This window comes from Globicephala melas, chromosome 12 (genome assembly GCF_963455315.2).
Source record: "Globicephala melas chromosome 12, mGloMel1.2, whole genome shotgun sequence".
NCBI classification, from domain to species: Eukaryota; Metazoa; Chordata; class Mammalia; order Artiodactyla; family Delphinidae; genus Globicephala; species Globicephala melas.
Genome location: NC_083325.1, coordinates 30,505,270 through 30,525,909, shown reverse-complemented (window position 1 = coordinate 30,525,909; position 20,640 = coordinate 30,505,270).

Genomic DNA, 20,640 nt, shown 5'->3' with positions numbered 1-20,640 from the left:
TCTCTCCCGGCCAGCCGCGGTGCACCAACGCCCCGCAGGCTGTGTTCACGCCACCAACCTCAGTCCTCTCCCAGCGCTCCGACAAAAGCCGGAGCCTCAGCTCCCAGTCCCGCCCGCCCCGGCGGGCGAGCAGACAAGCCTCTCGGCTGGCGAGTTCCGGTCGGCCCGATCCTCTGCGCTGGAATCTGTCCGCTTTGTCCTCCGCACCCCTGTTGCTGTGCTCTCCTTCGCGGCTCCCAAGCTCCCCCACTCCGCCTCCCGAAGCCTCCACCCGCGAAGGGGCTTCCTAGTGTGTGGACACTTTTCCTCCTTCACAGCTCTCTCCCGCTGGTGCAGGACCCGTCCCTATCCTTTTGTCTCTGTTTAGTTTTTTCTTTTGCCCTACCCAGGTACGTGGGGGGTTTCTTGCCTTTTGGGAGGTCTGAGGTCTTCTCAGCACAGCTTTAGAACAATGAGGTTGTTTTGCTCAAGGTTATGAATGATACTTCATCCTTATAGCAGTCTCAGTATCCAGTGTGAATTTTGGTTTTGCTTTACTTGTACAGAATCAAGGCAACTTTGATTTTACTAGATGAGTAGTTACACATGGTGGTCCTTTCCAACAGCTCTTTTTTCAAACTCAGGATGGTCTTCCATTAAGGGGAGGTGTCAAGAAAAGCTTTAACTTGAGCCTGGACTAAAGCTAGTTAACCTGGTAGCACAAGATAATGCCCTTGTGATGTCTTGTGGGTTAAAATAGGACATAGAATATACTTGAGCAGGTGTTTTTTTGAAGAATAGCTGAGAAAGTATTTAAACACATTTTAAAAATTAGAATTCTCACACAACATGTGGAACACCAGGGCCTCTCTGTGGAGCCCTAGGGTGCTGTGGGATACAGTTTGAAAACTCTTGATCCAAACCAAAGCTCTCATGAAACTGGGTCCTCAAAAGACAAAGGGGTTTCACATGGTCACACAGTAGGTGACTGTCAGAAAAGAGTAGAAATAGATTTTTCTGACTCAGTCCAGTGTTTTCCATACAATTTTAAAATGACAGAGTCCAAACATGGCTTCCCCCCATTGTCTGGGCCATGCTCTCCTGAGCCTTAGTGGTGGGAAGGATGGGCCCTGGAGCTGGACCCAAGCTGGGAGCTGAGTGGGACCTCATCTTTCTCATTTGGGATGTTATCTTCAGTAATAATAATAGCATCTTCCATTTATTGAGCACGTACTGTGCGCCAGACATGCTGTTATCCTCATTCAACAAAGGAGTGTCAAGTAAAAAACAAATCCAGACTTAGTAAGGAGAAAACTTAGTTCAAAATGATTATTGTAATGGGGGAGGGGACTACTTTAAAGACGTGCAAATCTCTCCAGAGTTAGGTAAAAAGAGTTTTCCTTCTACAGAGCAGGAAACAAAGCTAGAGAGAACCAGGTGTGAGAAAGTGGGATGAAGGGATGGTGAGATGAGATAGTAGATCAGAGATTGTTTTATCCTGAGGCTAGCTTAATTTCTGGGAGGGATCCTTTAAGGCGGCTGTACGCTGGTTCAGGCTGAGGGTGGATGAAAGTTCAGGGAGCTGGAGACCTCAGAAAAGCTTAACAAAAAGTTTGGTTAACAAGCGTCTTATTCTGACTGATCGGTAGGGACAAACAGTTCAGCTAACGGTTTATAAAGCAAAGAATGGGAATTTGGAGGCTGTGTGTGTCCTGTCATAAGTAAACAAGGAAGACATCTGCAACTCTTATAAAAGTCTCATAGGGAAGGGTGGTTCCTTGCAGTGTGCTGTTTTGGAACACAAAGGGTGTGAGGATATCTTTTTTTTTTTTTTTTTTTTTTTTTGCTGTACGCAGGCCTCTCACTATTGTGGCTTCTCCCGTTGCGGAGCACAGGCTCCGGACGCGCAGGCTCAGCGGCCACGGCTCACGGGCCCAGCCGCTCCGCGGCATGTGGGATCTTCCCGGACCGGGGCACGAACCCGTGTCCCCTGCAACGGCAGGCAGACTCCCAACCACTGCGCCACCAGGGAAGCCCCTGAGGATATCTTAATCTTCACTGTTTTCTGGGGTCACTGGGCTCAGGTTAAAATCCACATTGTCCAGGAAGCAGGTTTAAAAGTCAAGTAAATTGTCTAAGATCACACAGCTAAAATAGTGGAAAGGAGACTCTAATAAGATCTGATGGACTCCGAAACCTACACATTTTATTCTACTCCTATTGGCCTCTCTAGTCTAAAATTTAAAAGTGGGTTTATTAGCTGTCCCATCTGCCAGGGATGGTGGGGGAGTGGCGTGACAGCTGCGGTAAGTGTGGACCCACTGCTATTACATCTTTTACAAAATGTGGGGGCTTCCCTGGTGGCGCAGGGGTTAAGAATCTGCCTGCCAGTGCAGGGGACACGGGTTTGAGCCCTGGTCCGGGAAGATTCCACATGCCGTGGAGCAGCTAAGCCCATGCGCCGCAACAACTGAGCCCACGGGTCTAGAGCCTGTGCTCTGCAACAAGAGAAGCCACTGCAATGAGAAGCCCACACACCACAACGAAGAGTAGCCCCTGCTTGCCGCAACTAGAGAAAGCCCGTGCACAGCAACAAAGACCCAATGCAGCCAAAAATAAATAAATTTATTAAAAAAAACTGTGTACTCAGAAAACTGTAAGACACTAATGAAAGAAATTGAAGACCGCACAAACAGATGGAAAGATATACGGTTTTCTTGGGTTGGAAGAATCAATGTTGTTAAAATGACCATAGTACCCAAGGCAATCTCCAGATTCGATGCAATTCCTATCAAATTACCAATGGCATTTTTCATAGAACTGGAACAAAAATTTAAAATTTGTATGGAAACACAAAAGACCTGGAGTAGCAAAAACAATCTTGAGAAAGAAGAATGAAGCTGGAGGAATCACGCTCCCTGACTTCAGACTACACAGTAAGTCCCCTACATACGAAACTTACAGCTGCGAACTTTCAAAGATGGGAACATGCATCTGGTCCAGCAAGGAACCAGAACCTGTGCCATCAACGTCAGGCATGAGTGAAATTGCACCTTGCCCTCCATCTCCTCTTGCTGACGATCCCTCAGCTCTACCATCTCCCACCCCGTCTCCCTCCGCCAGTCAGTAACTCTTCTTCCCTGTTCTCTAGATGCCAGCCCCTCTATGCCAGCTGTTGTACTGTACTACTGTATTTTTCAAGATGCTGTACTGTGAGATTAAAAGTGTTTTCTTGGGGCTTCCCTGGTGGCACAGTGGTTGAGAGTCCGCCTGCCGATGCAGGGGACACGGGATCGTGCCCCGGTCCAGGAGGATCCCACATGCCGCGGAGCGGCTGGGCCCGTGAGCCATGGCCGCTGAGCCTGCGCATCCGGAGCTTGTGCTCCGCAACGGGAGAGGCCACAACAGTGAGAGGCCCGCGTACTGAAAAAAAAAAAAAGATTTCTTTATTTTTGTGTTTGTTTTTTATATATTATTTGTGTGAAAAGTATTATAAACCTATCATAGATAGTACAGTATTAAATAGACAATTGTGTTAGTTGGGTACCTAGGCTAACTTTGTTGGACTTACGAACAAATTGGAACAGAACTTGTTCATATGTAGGGGACACTGTATTACAAAGCCACAGTAATGAAAACAGTATGATACTGGCACAAAAACAGAAATATAGATCAATAGAACTGGATAGAAAGCCCAAAGACAAACCCACACACTTATGGTCAATTAATCTATGACAAAGGAAGCAAGAATATACAATGGAGAAAAGAGAGTCTCTTTAACAAGTGGCACCGGGAAAACTGGACGTAGGCAGAACACTCTGTGACATAAATTGCAGCAATATTTTTTTGGATCCATCTCCTAGAGTAATGGAAACAAAAGCAAAAATAAATAAAAGGGACCTAATTAAACTTAAAAGCTTTTGCACAGTAAAGGAAACCATAAACGAAACAAAAAGACAACCTACAGAATGGGAGAAAATATTTGCAAATGATGTGACTGACAAGGGCTTAATTTCCAAAATATATAAACAGTTTATACAGCTCAATATCAAAAAAAAAACAACCCAATCAAAAAATGGGCAGAAGATCTAAATAAACTTTTCTCCAAAAAAGACATACAGATGGCCAACAGGCACAGGGAAAGATGCTCAACATCACTAATTATTAGAGAAATGCAAATCAAAGCTACAATGAGGTACCACCACACACTGGTCTGAATGGCCATCATCCAAAAGTCTCTAAATAATAAATTCTGGAGAGGGTGTGGAGAAAAGAGAACCCTCCTACCCTGTTAGGAATGTAAATTGGTGCAGCCACTATGGAGAACAGTATGAAGGGTCCTTAAAAAACTAAAAATAGTGTTACCATATGATCCAGGAATCCCACTCCTGTGCATATACCCAGAAAAGAGGAAAACTCTAATTCAAAAAGATACATGCACCCCAATGTTCATTGCAGCACTGTTTACAATAGCCAAGACGTGGAAGCAACCTAAATGTCCATTGACAGATGAATGGATAAAGATGTGGTACATATATGCAATGGAATATTACTCAGCCATAAAAAAGAATGAAATAATGCTATTTGCAGCAACATGGATGGACCTAGAGATTATCATACTAAGTGAAGTAAGTCAGACAAAGATCATATGATATCACTTACATGTGGAATCTAAAGAAATGATACAAATGAACTTATTTAGAAAACATTTCTAAACGTTTTCACAGACATAGAAAAGCAAACTTATGGTTATCAAAAGGGAAATGGGGAGGGATAAATTGGGAATATGGGATTAACATATACACACTACTATATGTAAAATAGATAAACAACAAGGACCTACTGTATAGCACAGGGAACTAAATTCAATACCTTATAATAACTTATAATGGAAAAGAATCTGAAAAAGAATATACATATGTATACATATATATGTGTGTGTATATATATATATACATATACATATGTACATATATAAAACTGAAGCATTTTGCTGTACACCTGAAACTTTGTAAACCGACTATACCTCAATTAAAAAAAATATAATCACAAAAAAGGTTTATGAAACACCATTTTAATATTCATTGCAACGTTAGAATTTAAATTCTTTTATTAAAGTCTTTATTTCTTTCCCTTTCCCTCTAAAATTTTATTTCCAAAACTTTTTTTTTTTTTTCAGTACGCGGGCCTCTCACTGTTGTGGCCTCTCCCGTTGCGGAGCACAGGCTCTGGATGCGCAGGCCCAGCGGCCATGGCTCACGGGCCCAGCCGCTCCGCGGCGTGTGGGATCCTCCTGGACCGGGGCACGAACCCGTGTCCCCTGCATCGGCAGGCAGACTCTCAACCACTGTGCCACCAGGGAAGCCCTTCCAAAACATTTTTAAACAGAATCCAGAGCATCTACAGTACAGCATCTATACTATTCCATCATAATCCACGGTATTCAAGAATTACCAGACATGCAAAAAAAAACAAAAACAAAACAAAACCCACCCCAGAAAAATATGGTCCATATACTAAAAAATGTTAGATTTAGCAAAGACTGTAAAGTAGTTATTATAAATATACTCAAAGGTCAAAGCAAAAACTTTAAAACTTACAGGTAAAGTTGAAAGAATAGTTTGATGAGCACCTACCTATATATCCTTCTCCTAGATTCACTAATTGTTAATATTCCTCTACAATTGCTTTCTCTTTCTCTACACATATTCTGTCTTTCGAAGCATTTGAAGTACATTTCAGAGGATACAATTCTTTCCCCCTTAAATCCTTCAGGATGTACCTCCAAGAACAAGGGCCTTGTCTTACATAACACGATGCCATTATCACACCCAAGACACTTAACGTGACCCAATGGTATCATCTAACATGAGATCACATTCAAATTTCCCTCATTGCCCTCATATTGTACTTTGTGGCTGGGTTGTTGTTTTCCCTTTCTCCAGCCAGAATCCAATTAAGGATCACATATTGCGTGTGTCATGTCTCTTTGGTATCCTGTGATCTAAAACAGTCTCTTACATTTTCTTGCTTTTTATGACAATGAGATTTTTGAAGACTTCCAGGTTTGTTGTCTTGTAGAATGTGCAGGATTTGTCTGATTGTGCCTGTATGATTAGATCAAGGTTAAACATTTTGGGCAAAAATTCTATATAGGTGATGCTGTGTACTTCTGCTATTATACCTTAATCTTACAAACGTGACTCTATACTCATTTTCTTCTATTTTTATCCTTAACTGCTTTTCTTTCTTCTTTCTTGGAGAAGAGGTTCATCCAGCCCTTCTCCTTTAGGACCGCTCTTTCATCTTCCCTCTGAAGATATATTTTTCATGTGGGTCATAACTCACCAGTGTGTAGTGAAATACATTTAGGGGGTTGTAACTAGCACTTTAAAGAACAAAACAGAATAGACTTAGAATGAAAGAGAAAATATCCAAATGCATGGCACGTGGTAGGGTTAACAGGACTGTTTTATTTAGTTATTTATTTTATGATTTTTTTAACGCCTTTATTGGAGTATAATTGCTTTACAATGGTATGTTAGTTTCTGCTTTATAACAAAGTGAATCAGCTATACATATACATATATCCCCATATTTCCTCCCTCTTGTGTCTCCCTCCCACCCTCCCTATCCCACCCCTCTAGGTGGTCACAAACCACCGAGCTGATCTCCCTGTGCTATGCGGCTGCTTCCCACTAGCTATCCATCTTACATTTGGTAGTGTATGTATGTCCATGCCACTCTCTCACTTCGTCCCAGCTTACCCTTCCCCCTCCCCGTGAACAGGACTCTTTATGAACGCTTTTATTTCTGTTATGTACATATATGCATGGGTGTAAAGATAAAAATCATATTATTTACCAGGGTCATGGTCAAAAGAGCTTGGAAACTGCTGCGTTGAGGTGTTGTGTAGGGCACAGATCTAGGCTCTGTTGAAAACACAGGTCTACAGATCCAGTCTTGGGCCAAGCATCAATGTCTTCTGTATTCTCCACTTATCTCTGACAATCTATCTTTTGATGAATCCACTGACAGAGCACTCCCCTCTTCTCTTCCTTCCTTCTCCTTTCTAAAAGTTGTGGACAGTACTGCTGCCTCTCAGGGGTAGCAGGCCATGGTTTAGTGTCTTTGAGGTATGAGGTAAATAATTATTACTGTTGCTGGGCATCTTGTATTTCCCTCTCTCCCACTCATTACTGCAGTTGTCATAGCAAAAACAACAATAATGATAATTTGTGGAGCCTGCTGTGGGCCAGGCTTTGGGGGCAGAAGTGCTAGGAGCCCCCCAAGAAGATCTGTTGTGGGGCAGTGTTCGGCATAGCCTGAAGGAGGAGACCTGAGGCCGGTCACACATGTCCTTAACCCAACGAGCTCTGGTTCTCATGACAATGAAGGGAACTTTGGTTGAAAACTTTGGGTCTGTGCCGGTCCTACGCCTTCCGTTCTCTAGGACTCAGTTGCTTGATCTATAAAATGATCAGGATTGGATTAGACCATCTCTATGGTTCTCATCAACTTTACCCCCTGTGATACCCTTTACCAAGCGGCAAAGAGTCTCTTGCTAATTGGGAAACATACCTGGCAGCCAAATTTTGAAGAGTAAGAGTGGAGGAGAGATCCGTTCCGAGGCCTTGTCCGTACTGGGCGGAGACAGGCGGTGCCAACAGTGGGCAGTTAGAGGGCAGAATGATGGCACTAAGCTCCCAAGAAGACCAGGGATAGAAGTTGTGAGAGAGAATTCAGGGAGTTACCAAAGACTGACTTCATTTACTCTAAACACTGGATGCTTTAGCTACTGTCAACACCATGCAGTGCAAATATTAAAAATATACCTGAGTTCAACAAGAAGAGTGATGCAAGTAGGCTAGATACAGTTTCTCTTGGGGATATTAGAATGTCAGTGAACCTCACAAAAAAGTCTAGGCATCTCAGGTCGGAGGGCAGGGCAAGTACAAGAAGCTCATTCTTCATCTGACCCCGGACCACCGTGAGTCACTGAATCCTGGAGAAATGGAAAGGTTGTGTGGACATATATACACTACCAAATGTAAAATAGATAGCTAGTGGGAAGCAGCCGCAGAGCACAGGGAGATCAGCTCGGTGCTTTGTGACCACCTAGAGGGGTGGGATAGGGAGGGTGGGAGGGAGATGCAAGAGGGAGGAGATATGGGGATATATGTGTATGTATAGCTGATTCACTTTGTTATAAAGCAGAAACTAACACACCATTGTAAAGCAATTATACTCCAATAAAGATGTTAAAAAAAAAAAAAGAAAGAAAGGTTGCCTTCAGCTTTTAAAAACAAGATCCGCATGCTTACTTGTGTCATTACATCAACATAACTCAGGGGGTGCAGGAGAGTGACGGGCTGGGAAGGGGGGTTGCCATTCAGGAGGTCAGTGCTGAGGGGGGTGAGAGAGGCTGACGGAAGGAAGGGAGGAGCTGTCATCCTACCAGCAGCTCCACTGGGCTTTGGGGCTTCCAGCTGCAGCCTGTGGCTTCTGGCCAGGGACCAAAGGCTGGCAGACAGTACCCTCGGATTCCAGCTAAACTCTTAGCAGACTTGCCCCATCTGAATACCAGAGAGATGGGATACGTTTATTCTCCCGACATGAAGTGATGTTGGTAATAATGAGAAAGATAATCAGCGGGACTTTCTCTCCTCCCTGTTAGAAGCATAGAGAATTGCTTAGCAAGGGGTCAGATGAGCACATTCTTAACTGGAAGGGCAAGAGATGGGAAGAATGCCCTTGGCTCACCTGTGCTAGCCTGAGAGGACCTCAAGCTACCCAGAGCCGAACTGTGCACCCCTCTCTGGAATGAGGCATGGGGCATGATCAAGACTCTACACAGGAATAAAAAAGCTAAAATGTGTTTGACAGGCAGACTTGAAGGAGATAAGATATTACACCTGGACGACCACACAAGGGTGGGCTGTGTATGTGGGGTGTGCAGTGGGAAAGGGAAAAAGAAGGAACTGGCCAGTAGGTATTCAAAGAGTAACCTGGAATACAGGCAGGTTGTCTGTATACGTGCTTTGAGTGTATTTTAGCAACAGATTTCTCATACCTTTTTGTCTCGCATCACTACTCTACTGGAGTAGCCATATCCTGATGGCATCTTGGGCCCCCTGTAACCTGGGGTTGTGGACATCAAGTGGAGTGGTCATCCCTTCTGTGGAAATAAATGAATAACAACTGAATGAGAAAAGCAAAGGCTTAGAAATTGATCAAGTCCTGCTCATTTCGGGCTGATTGGGAGAGAAGTTATTGCTTAGCTTCCACGATTGTCACTAGAGATAGCAATACGGTTTTCCACAAGTCTGACTTCTAGCAGGTTGGCTTCCGGGGTTGTTTATTGGTGATAAGGGGGCTGGTTTCCTGGACAGGTTGCTGCAGGTTGTGGGTCAGAGTCCTATTCTTAGGTCTGACAATTGTCCATTCATTTTCGATTCTAAATTTTACTTGATTAAAATCTTGGCAATAGTCCACGGATAGGTTCAGTCTCTCAGAACTATTCTGACAGGGCAGAGAAGGAGCTGCAGGGTAGGCCTCTTTCCCCAAGTCAGTTTTTCCCTCTGGAGAAGAGAGTGGTTGAGTTTTCTGGGCCCGTGGCAGCATTCTCTGCTCAGCTTGTGTGCTGTGAAGAAGGAGGCTGGGAAGACTGCCTGGAAGAAAGGAGCATAGCAAAATAAAGCCTAATTGGCTTTGTTCAAGCTTTTTAAAGGAGATGGTGCTTTATCCATGCGTTGATGTTCAACAGTGGTAGTAACTTCCTTGTTTTGCTAAACATTAGGTGAAATCAAATGAGAATCCTGAACTTTTGCTTCTGGAAGTGGGGCTCTCGGGCTAATGAAGGGACTATGCCCGGGAGACAGTGGCACAAGTCAACACGGAGCATCTTTCCTCCTATTCAATCCCACCTGTCCTCCAAAGCCCAGACTAAGTCCCACCTCTCCAGAGAGAGGCCTTCCTCGAATACTCCCACTCACAACAAACTTTCCCACTTCTCTGAATTTCTGTAGCCCTTGTCGGAATGATTTCTTCCGGCTCTTCATCCGGAACTCAGCTTTACATGGTTACCTGACTGTGAACCTGGGGGGCAGAAATCGCATCTTATTTTCAATCTAGATTGGAACCTAGGAAAACCCTGCACATAGTGGGCTTGCTCACTGCGTGGGGGAGTGGTAGTCTTGTGGTAAGAAAATGATGGCTCGGTGACGGCTGGGTGACAGTATGAAGACTTCAGGGCATCATAAATGCACTGCAAACAGAAGTTGCCAGTCTCTGTCGCCTGAACTGAGATGGTCAAATTCACTAGGCAGAGATTTAGGAGGAAACACTAAGGTTTCTTGCATTTTCTGAAGAAAGACTCTGCATTGGAGGCTGATGCTGTGGTTTCTTACCACTTCGGCAAAGACACATAAACGTGTGCAATGTCACTGATGGCCATTGAACGTCTGCAAAGTCCTCCTCCCTGCTGGGATCACCTGTCCTTTAGGATTTAAAGAAAATTGTCTTGACCCCTCATCCACATCTGTTGGGAAACTTAAAATCCTTTCCCCAATTTCTCGGAGGATTGTAAGGGGCTTACATTTCTTCCACTTAATCCTAGTTGGATTTCCCTGCTCGGGTGGCATTTTCTCCCCCACGACATCTCAACTCTCATGTGTGCTACCCTTTTCCGAGCCCAGTCGCGCTACACTAGAATCCTCCCTAAATTCCTACACTCCTTCTCAGTAATATGGACACAGTGGAATGTGTGTGGATGGTAGTTTTTGACCAAAAATTTGAGGCCACACCTCCTACACACATCCCATACTTGTGTGGTCATCCAGGTGCAATATCTTATCTCCATATGAAAGACACTGTAAAACAGAGTAAGTGGAGGGAAAATACCTTTGCAAAAGATTTAAGGCAGGAAACAAGAGAAGATTATCATCTATACTTTTCTTTAGGGGAAAGTCAAAAAAATGTGTTTTCCAGGAAATGGAAAAAAAAATGAGATAAGAGGATAGTAGACAAATGAAAATGAAGCTGCCTCATGAGTACATAAATAAAAGGAAAGCGAAGAAATGAGAAAAAAAGTGCTTTGAAACAAAATGAGGGGGATTGTAGACGTTAAAAGTATTTTAGAAGTAGGGACACTGGAGGAAAATCTAGGTTTCAGTTAAGGCAAGAAGATGAAAGAAACATCAGTAGAGAGGTTGACAGTATGGGGGAATTTACTTTACACAAAACGAGTTCTGGTGGGCACAGTGGAAAATTTGGGAAAGAGGAATTGAAAGAAACAGAGTCAGGGTGTGGAACCCCTCAGTGATGTGGTGATGAAAATAGATGGCTAGAGAGCTTGTATATTCTACAGTTGTGTGGGTGAGGCAGAGTGAGTTTAGCTGGGCACTGAGGGCAGGACACAAGTCAACCAAGGTCCTGGAGATCCACATCCACCTTTCACCGGGAGCACTTCCTGGTGTGAGGCCCTTCCGGTGGTGTGCATGCAGCAAAGAGCAGCCGTGGTCAAGAGATGCCCCGAAAACAAAGCAACTCAGAAAGGCTACAAATAAAAAGGCCTCCTGGTGAAGGCAAACAAAAACAAATTCAGGGATTACAATATTAATACCAGTGAAACTGGATCCAAGATAAAAACATACTAAAGTTCTTTTAGACCTTTGAGGAAATGTTTAATCCCGTGTTTAATAAGCCCAACTCAGCTGAAGTTAACAAAGGAATTTCTCAGTTTATGTCATCAAATCAAAGAAAGAACAGAGACACAGCTGGCTTCACCTGAATCTAAGGACTCCCGAGAAGTCCAAGCGCATTCTGTTTCTTGCTTCTGCGTCTCTCTGTATGTTGGCTCTATTTTGTTTGCTGCATGGAGGAGAACGTGGGAGGGTTATATCCTTCCAGATGTGACCAGAAAAGAAAGGGAGGCAGACCTGCTAGCTCTTATAAGAAAAATCCTGGGAAGGAACTCTGATGGGCTTGGTTTGGGTACCGAGTAAACCCTGGTCCAGTTGCCATCATGAGGTGACTGAGGCCCTAGGATAGGCTTAGCTTCACACATGTGTCCCTGGTGGTCAAGGCTGCAGGGTCTCTCACCAGAAAAGGGGTGGGGGAGGGGTTGCTGGATAGAGTTTTAAAAAATAACCACTAACATAAATAGACATACAAATTCAACACACTGTTATTAAAAACAAAGCAATAATATACACACCACAGCTAGTCCAATAAAGATAACTAAAATAAGTAATCAAAAAAGGGACCTAACTATAGATATTGTGGAGAACAAGAATTATTAGAATATTATGCATAGTGCTGTGCTAATGTATTTTAAAACCTTGATGAAATTCCTTTTTAGGCTAATATAAATTATCAATATATGTTCAAGAAGCTTCATGCATAGGTGAGTTCTTTCAAATCTTTGAAGAAAAGAATTCCCATCATATATACACTGTTGGATAGCAGAAAATTTTATTTTATTTTACAAAACTAGCATAATCCTGAGACAAAAATAGAACAAAAGATCCCCCAAACAGGCCAATGAACAAACAAAAAAACCCCCTATAGAATAATGAGTGAACATGAATGCAAAAATATTAACTTCATAGTTCAAATATAATCAAGTTATGCTCATGTTTGAAACACAGCCATAGCTTCCTAACACGTTTAGTGTGAAGACAGAAACTCCTCAGTACACAAGGTCCTCTCCTCTCTCTGCAGGCTCATCCCGCCCCCACCCCGCCTCTCCCTGGAGTGCTGTGTTCCAGCCCTGCTGGCCTGTTTCATTCTTCATATGCACCACACGTCTATCACATCACATTTGCACATGCTGTTCCCTCCACTCACATCATTCTTCCCTCCCTTTTAGACTTATTTAATGCCTCTCAGATCTAAGTTAACTCATTGCTTCCTCAAGAATCCTCAAGAAATCTTTCTTACCTCTCTAATCAGTCAAATCCTCCTTACTCCTGCGCTTTTCAAACTGTAGGGTTTGAGATTCTGTTAAAATACAGATTCTGACTGGGGAGGCGTGGAAGGACTGGAGATTCTGTGTTTCTAACAAGCTCCTAGGTAAAGCCCTTGCTGCTGGTCCATGGATCACACATTGAGTATTGTAAGCCTTTTCTTCCTCGCACCTGCTGTGGTTGTACTTTTACATTCATTATGTGATTATCTGATTAATATCTGTGTTCTCTACTAGACTCTAAGTAAGCTTCATGGGGGCAGGGACCATGTGTGTTTTGCTTACCATGTATCCAGCACACAGCACAGTCCTGTCACATAGCAGGTGTCCAAAAGGTATTTGCTGAATAATGAACCAATGAGAAAAATGATATCATTATCTAGGGATATATTTATTACAAAGGCATTTGATAAAAATATTTTTTAATAAGATTGCCTAATAAATTAAGGATAGAAAGTTCTCTTTGAGTATGATGAGAATATTTACCTCAAATATTAAATGTATTACAAAGTTATAATAACTTTATACAAAGTTATAGTGCAGTTATTTAAAACTATAAAGTTATAACTTAAGTAATAATAACTTAATAAATATATTATTAAAGACAGACAGAAAAATTTAACAAAATAAAGAGTTCAGGAATAGATCCAAGAATATATATAAAATTTTAATAAAAGATAAGATGGCTTCAAATCACTGGGGAAAAAGAGGAGTCATTCAATAAACATATTGGAACAGTTGACTAGCCATGTGGGAAAAAAATGACCTAGATCACAAAATAAACTGCAGATTTAAGGGCTTCCCTGGTGGCGCAGTGGATAAGAATCTGCCTGCCAATGTAGGGGACACAGGTTCGATCCCTGGTCCGGGAAGATCCCACATGCCGCAGAGCAACTAAGCCCGTGTGCCACCACTACTGAGCCTGGGAGCCACAACTACTGAGCCTGCACGCATAGAGCCTGTTCTCTGCAACAAGAGAAGCCACCGCAATGAGAACTGCGCACCGCAACGAAGAGTAGCCCCCACTCGCCGCAACTAGAGAAAGCCCGCGTGCAGCAACGAAGACCCAAAGCAGCCAAAACAAAACAAAAAACCCCCCAGATTTAAATTTTAAAAATAAAACCAAATAGTACTAGAAGAAACACAGGCAAATTATTTTTATAACCTTGAGGTAGAATGCTTCCTCATATGGATATAAAAACAAGAAATAGAAAAAGATGAATACATAAAAAAAGTTTAAACTCTTGTTTCCTATAACCTAGGAAAATATTAGGAACCTATGTGATAGATCAGTGGTCCCCAACCTTTTTGGCACAGGGACAAGTTTCGTGGAAGACAATTTTTCCACGGACGGGGGTGGTTGTAGGGGTAGGGGTGGGGAAGGTTCAGGCAGTAATGCGAGCGATGGGGAGCGTCAGATGAAGCTTCCCTTTCTCACCCACCGCTCACCACCTGCTGTGGGGCCGGGTTCCTAACAGGCCGCGGACGGGGGGTTGGGGACCCCTGTGATAGATAATATAAAGTGCTCCTACCAATCAAAGAAAAAGACAAACCACTTAATAGAAAAGTGAACAATTCATCACAAGAAAAAGAAATATGCATGGCTAGTACACATGTTGTTATGATTTGAATTTTGTCTCCCCAAAAAGATACGTTGAAGTCCCAACCCCTAGCACCTTGGAATTCGACCTTATCTGGAAATAGGATCTTTACAGAAGTAATCAAGCTGACACAGGTCATTAGGGTGGGTCCTAATTCAATATGACTGGTATCCTTATAAAAAGGAGAAATTTGGACACAGAGACAGACATGCACGGAGGGAAGGTCATGTGAAGAGACACAGGGAGAAGGCACAGAAGGGAGAAGGCCTGGAACAGATCCGCCCCTAGAACCTTCAGAGGGGGCAGCCCCATGGCTACCAACACCTTGACTTTGGGCTTCCAGTCTCCAGAACTGTGAGAGTACATTTCTGTGGTTTTAATCCACCCAGTTTGTCATACTTTGGGACAGTAGCCCTAGGAAACTAATGTACATGTGAAATAATATTAAGCTTCACTAGAAATTTAAGAAATCAAAAAGAAAACAAATCACTACTCTTTATACCACTGTTCATCTTGTGAGGTAGCAGAATAAAACCAGTTGCAGGTGAAGATGAGAGGAACATTTATACAATGGTGGTGGTTGTAAATGGTACAACTTATCTGTAAGACAAGGAAGGCCATTTGGCAATATATATTAAAAAAATCATAAATACATGAAAATTTCTTGACCCAACAATTCGCCTAAAAGGAAGAACCTAGGGAAATAATCAGACATGTTTGGAAGGATATGTGAATAAGGATGTTAGGTACAGCATTTATAATATTCCATATTTGGAAGCAACTAAATGTGTAACCATAGAAAATTGATTAAATAACTAATGAATGTGCTATATTATGGAGTACCCTGAAGACATAAAGAATGATGCTGTGAGAGTGGTTTTTATTGATGCGGAAAGATGTGTATTTGATTGATTGAGTTACTTGAGAGTCAAGTAACAAAAGATTCTGTGCAAAAGATTTTATATTTATAAGAAACATGTATATATGCATAGAGGAAAGTTTGGGGAGTTACATGATAAAATGTTAAGGTTTGTTATGTGTGGGTGATAAGATTATAAATGATTATAATTTTCTTCTGAATGGTTACATGGAATTTCTATGTTTTCTCCAATAAATATATCTCCCTTGGTTATATAAAAATGTTTTCAAGTTGGAACATTCCATCATAATTAATGAGTGAGAGAGTGAGGATTGATCAGCTCATGTCATACTGCAGCTCACTCAACAGCAACACTTTTAAATTATTATTATTTTTTACTATCAGGTGCTTTCCCCACAAAGCCTTAAGGCCACGTCACTGCCCAGATATACTAGGTGGACAAAAAGGCAGCCTGGGAAAGCTCTAGCTGGTGCTGTGGACTGGGTTTCCATCTTCATTTCATCTGTAATTACAGCTCTGCCCAGATTGCCTTAATGACAGCCTCTTCTCACCTGGCTTCCTGAGCGATGCATTCCTTCCCACCTGGTTCACAGAATGTTATTCTGATTCTCGAGGACGTGGCCCATCCTCGCTCAGTGCCTCCTTGCCAAAGATGCCCTAAGTCACTCTATCTTTGGTACCAAAAATCTGATTACTGTAATGAGATTTTGTTTCTTCTCACCTCCTTCAATTAGAAGACAACACTCTCCTACTCATGTCTCCTGCTGTCCTGCCTGTGTAAATCACTCTAAAGGTTAACAGAATTATCTTTCCTCTACCTGTAGCTTTGGGAAAGCAGGTGAGCTGATGTGTGCAGGTGAATGGAGAACAGAAGACAGATGGCGCATACTGGAGCTTTGACTTCTGTTCTGATGGGACTGGCAGAGTATGCAAACTACTTCCGTTAGAAAGGCATCCTGGAAACTTGTTTACAGTAGTTAATCATGGAGCTCTGTTGTTAACCTCTCCATATATATATGTGTGTGTGTGTGTGTGTGTGTGTATGTATACATATTCCCCCCACCACCGCCACACGCAAACATGTTAAGATCTACAAAGTGTCGTACAATTGTTATTTTATTATCAGGGATGCTTTTGGCTGAGTTTTTGCTTCTATTCTTCTGAGCACATCAATGAAGTGGAACAGAAAATATTAAGGACAGATATTGGAGTAGCTTCTCCTCTTAAGGAGAGATTTGTGACCAGAGCTTAATGGGACCTGTCAATGGGACAGGTCCTGCCTTGTATTTTTTGTTGCTTAGAGACCACTCACATACTGGGGAGAGAAGTGACGCCTGGTATATGCCAGGAACCCTAATAACAACTTTGGTTCCTAAGTGCAATAGTGCCTGCCCTCACTGTGACTTTTAGGACCACAAAACATATTTGATGGAATAACTATGATAATAAAGAAAATTTCCCCAGACTTACAAGTTTTATAACAATTTGAGATATACTAACACATTTGCAGAGTTGTTTTGAAGGTAGAAATAGGTGAAATTGTGTTTTTCTTTCTACATTTCAGTATTTTGCCAAATTTTCTTTAAGAACCATGTACAACTCTTATAAATGGGAACATCATGAGAAAGAAGAGAGCCCTGAACCCAAAACCTCCCTGGGCTGACAGTTGAGGTCCTCAGGTCTGAGCTTCTGCCCCATGTGGAGACCTTTACCACGAGCAGGTTGCCCAGCCCTGGGCCAGGTCACAGCCTAAGAGGTGGCAGGTCACTGACCTCCTCCCTGCTCCCACAGTCCTCCTGAGTTCAGATCTCTGTTTTAAATACTTCACATGTTGAAAATTCCAGCAATAGCTCCAGGTCTTCTGACTCTCGCCTGACTCCCAGCAGCCTGCCAGTCCTCGTGGGCCCCAGAATCTCCTCAATATTAGAGACCAGGAGGTACTTAGTCTGTGAATCGTCTCCAAATCTTTTTCCTCCTGAGATTCTGAAACAAAACCCCTAGCATCTTGGTCAGGTCATTTCCTCTTCTTGGACTCAGTTTAGCAGATTGAAAATGAGGTTAGATCAATGTTTCTAAATTTCTCTTCTGTGAGGTGATTCTAGAAATCCTAAAACCAACCAAACTCTCAAAATAATGCAGACTGTATTTTTTCTTAAATATATTTAAAAACATGTAGTAAAATAGAAACACATATATTGTAATTATTATTGTGTCATAAACTATCTTTAAGAGGTGGTGAGCCAGGCCTAGGCACATGAGGTAGAGGGCGTGCTGCATGGATGGGCAGTGATTACCGATGATGATGGTGGGGTCCAGACCCACCATCTACTCGGTGATCACTGGTCCATGCTAGGCCTCTTGTCTTGTAATTATGGTACAATTTTGTCATAGTTTGTGCTTTATGTTCTTCCTGCAATAAAAATGATTTAATTTTTCAAAATATTTTCACTCCAACATATGAATATACTTGGGATCATTTTGTGTAGCATTTAACTCCCCTAGGAGACCGTTTTGACTGCTTAGTTGAATGCAAGTGGCCCAACTCACATTCTATCAATGGAAGATGATTAAAAAAAAAGTTATTGTCAAATTTCTTAAGAAAGCACTAGATTGTAGGATCTTTAGATTTCCTTTTACATCAGGGAATCTATACTCACGTGGATATAATTCAGGGAATGAAAGAAGAAAAAACGTTTGGAGGCCCCATCCAGTAGGAACTTAGGGATCTACCAATCAAAGCAAAGTGTGTGTATGTGTGTGTACACCTGGGAGCACAGTGTGTGTGAGGGCAAAACACTCAGGTACAAGGAGGCTTGAAGCAAGGAGGCTGAAGGGATAGGGATTGCTCCCAGAGCTTATCAAGAAACACCTTATCTAAGGACTCCTTCCAAGGCCACCCGGACACACGCAGACAGGTAGACAGACAGACAGGCTCACACACACACACAGAAACACACACATACTCAGACACAGAGAGGCGCAGACACACACACACAAACACTGTTTTGTATTCTTTTACAAGAAGGTTAGTCAGGTGCAGCCACAAGAGGAGACAGAGGAGGGGCTCAGGAAAACAAAGTTTGTTGCACTCATGGGTCCTAGAGACAGGAGGCAAAGCACGTCACACAGGACTACGGGGAGAGACACCCTGGTGGCCAGGAAGCAGGAGTGAGGGGAGCCCTCAGTCCATGGAGTTTCTTGGGGCTTCTGTGGAAACAACAAGGCAAGACAGGGTGAGCAGTTTAGGACTGGCCAGTTTGAATAGTTTCACTGGGCTTTAGGGGTGAGTCCTAGTCGCTGGAGCCGGCTGTCACACTCACAGGTCCCAGTTGTCCAGAGGTGAGCGCCAGGGAGCCCTTTGTTGTTTATCAGTCTAAATCTGCTCTTACTCAGGGTTGGGGGGACAATTTTTGGGATACCTGACCCTGGGATGATTAAGGCAGAGGAATATTGCTTCCAGGTCAGGTCAAGTAGATGTGACCTGGCTCTGGATTGCTTAGTTTGTGTCCTGGCTAGATCCTTTGCTATCTCTAAGAAATGGGAGATAGCAGTCTCTGCTCAGCAGGAAAGGTTTTTTAAGATGCAAAAACATAATAATATACCGAAAATTAGGTAATATAATTTATATATACATATAAAACAGACACACGGGCTTCCCTGGTGGCGCAGTGGTTGAGAGTCCGCCTGCCGATGCGGGGGACACGGGTTCGTGCCCCGGTCCGGGAAGATCCCACATGTCGCGGAGCGGCTGGGCCCGTGAGCCATGGCCGCTGAGCCTGCGCGTCCGGAGCCTGTGCTCCGCAACGGGAGAGGCCACAACAGTGAGAGGCCCGCGTACTGAAAAAAAAAAAAAAATCTTGGCTAAGACTAAGCAAGTGTATAGGCAGGGAAAGGAGACAGAGGAAGAGAAACCAGGCTAAAGAGGAGTAATTGGTATATCCTGGCCCAGAGAGGAGTGGGGTCCGAGGTCCAGATGGAGGGCTTAGCCTTGGAAGGTGACCATTCCTTCTGAGAGAGAGTGCAACTGATGAAACAGGGAAGAGGTCGAGGTTCAGGGAGAAGGGGTGGTCGGCTGAGCTAGTTCAAGTCGCTTCTGTTTCCAGAGTGAGCAGTGAGCAAGGGTAAGTGGCTTGAGAAGAACTCACCAGCCCGCTAGAGAGGAATGAAAAGACTTTAGTTTTAACTCACACATATTTAGGATCTACTCTGTATCAAGTATTTTCATTAAAATTACTTTATTCTTCTAACAATATGTGAAATAGAAAGTATCTCCGTTTGCAGGTTCTAACGTTTTCTTGCTTCATCTAAGCACGAAAAGAGCATGGCTGTGAGGAAAAGAGGGACGTGCTTGTTCCAAGTCTGTCCTGGATCTCAGAGACCGGACCCTAGTCTTAAGCCTTTTGTAGTCTCCTCTTTCCTTGATTTTCCTCCTTTTTTTTTTTTCTCCTCACTCCTCACTCTGCAGGTTGCTTTCAGGAACTCCAAAGTCTTCTCTCAGTAGTCTGAAGACCAATTTACTTACCGAGAGCATCCTTGATAATAAAATAACTAACGACTGTAGAATACTTTATAGCTATTACTATATATGTACATGTGGGGTGTGTGTGTGTGTGTGTGTGTGTGTGTGTGTGTGTGTGGTGGAGGGAGATTTTGGTGGCCTCTCTTATCTGATCTAGGAACACCAAGCTCAGACGCAGCTCAGCTCTTCCTTGCCTTACTCAGGGCAAACAGCTGAAATAGGTTTGTGGGCCAATGAATATAAGCCTGTAGATTTCCCTGTGTGTAAGAAGGACCCAACCAACCCTAGGGCCAAGGGATAGGGGCATGAAATAGAGGACCACTTAGTGATTTCTGCTTTGCTTACCCCAATCAATGGGCCTCTGCTTTAAGAAGCAGGGCGCTAAATGCTCAGTGGGACTGCCTGGGCCATAGGGTGGCAGTGGCTGCCTCTCTCTACTGAAGGCCATGCTCTGTTGAATAGTTCTCTTTCATAGCTGTGGGTCTCTCTGGGTTACAGTGACCTTTCCCAGCTTGTCCCCTCCAGGTCTAGAGATAGTAACAGCTCCCCAGATTGCTCGCCTGTGGTACAGTGCAGGATTGTTGCTTTGCATTAATCCTGTCCTCATTCACTGTAATTGATCTCTTTATCTCACTCTCCTCAATTAGCTGACTGCTGGGCGCACCCTCTCTTTTCAACTCACACTTCCTTTGAG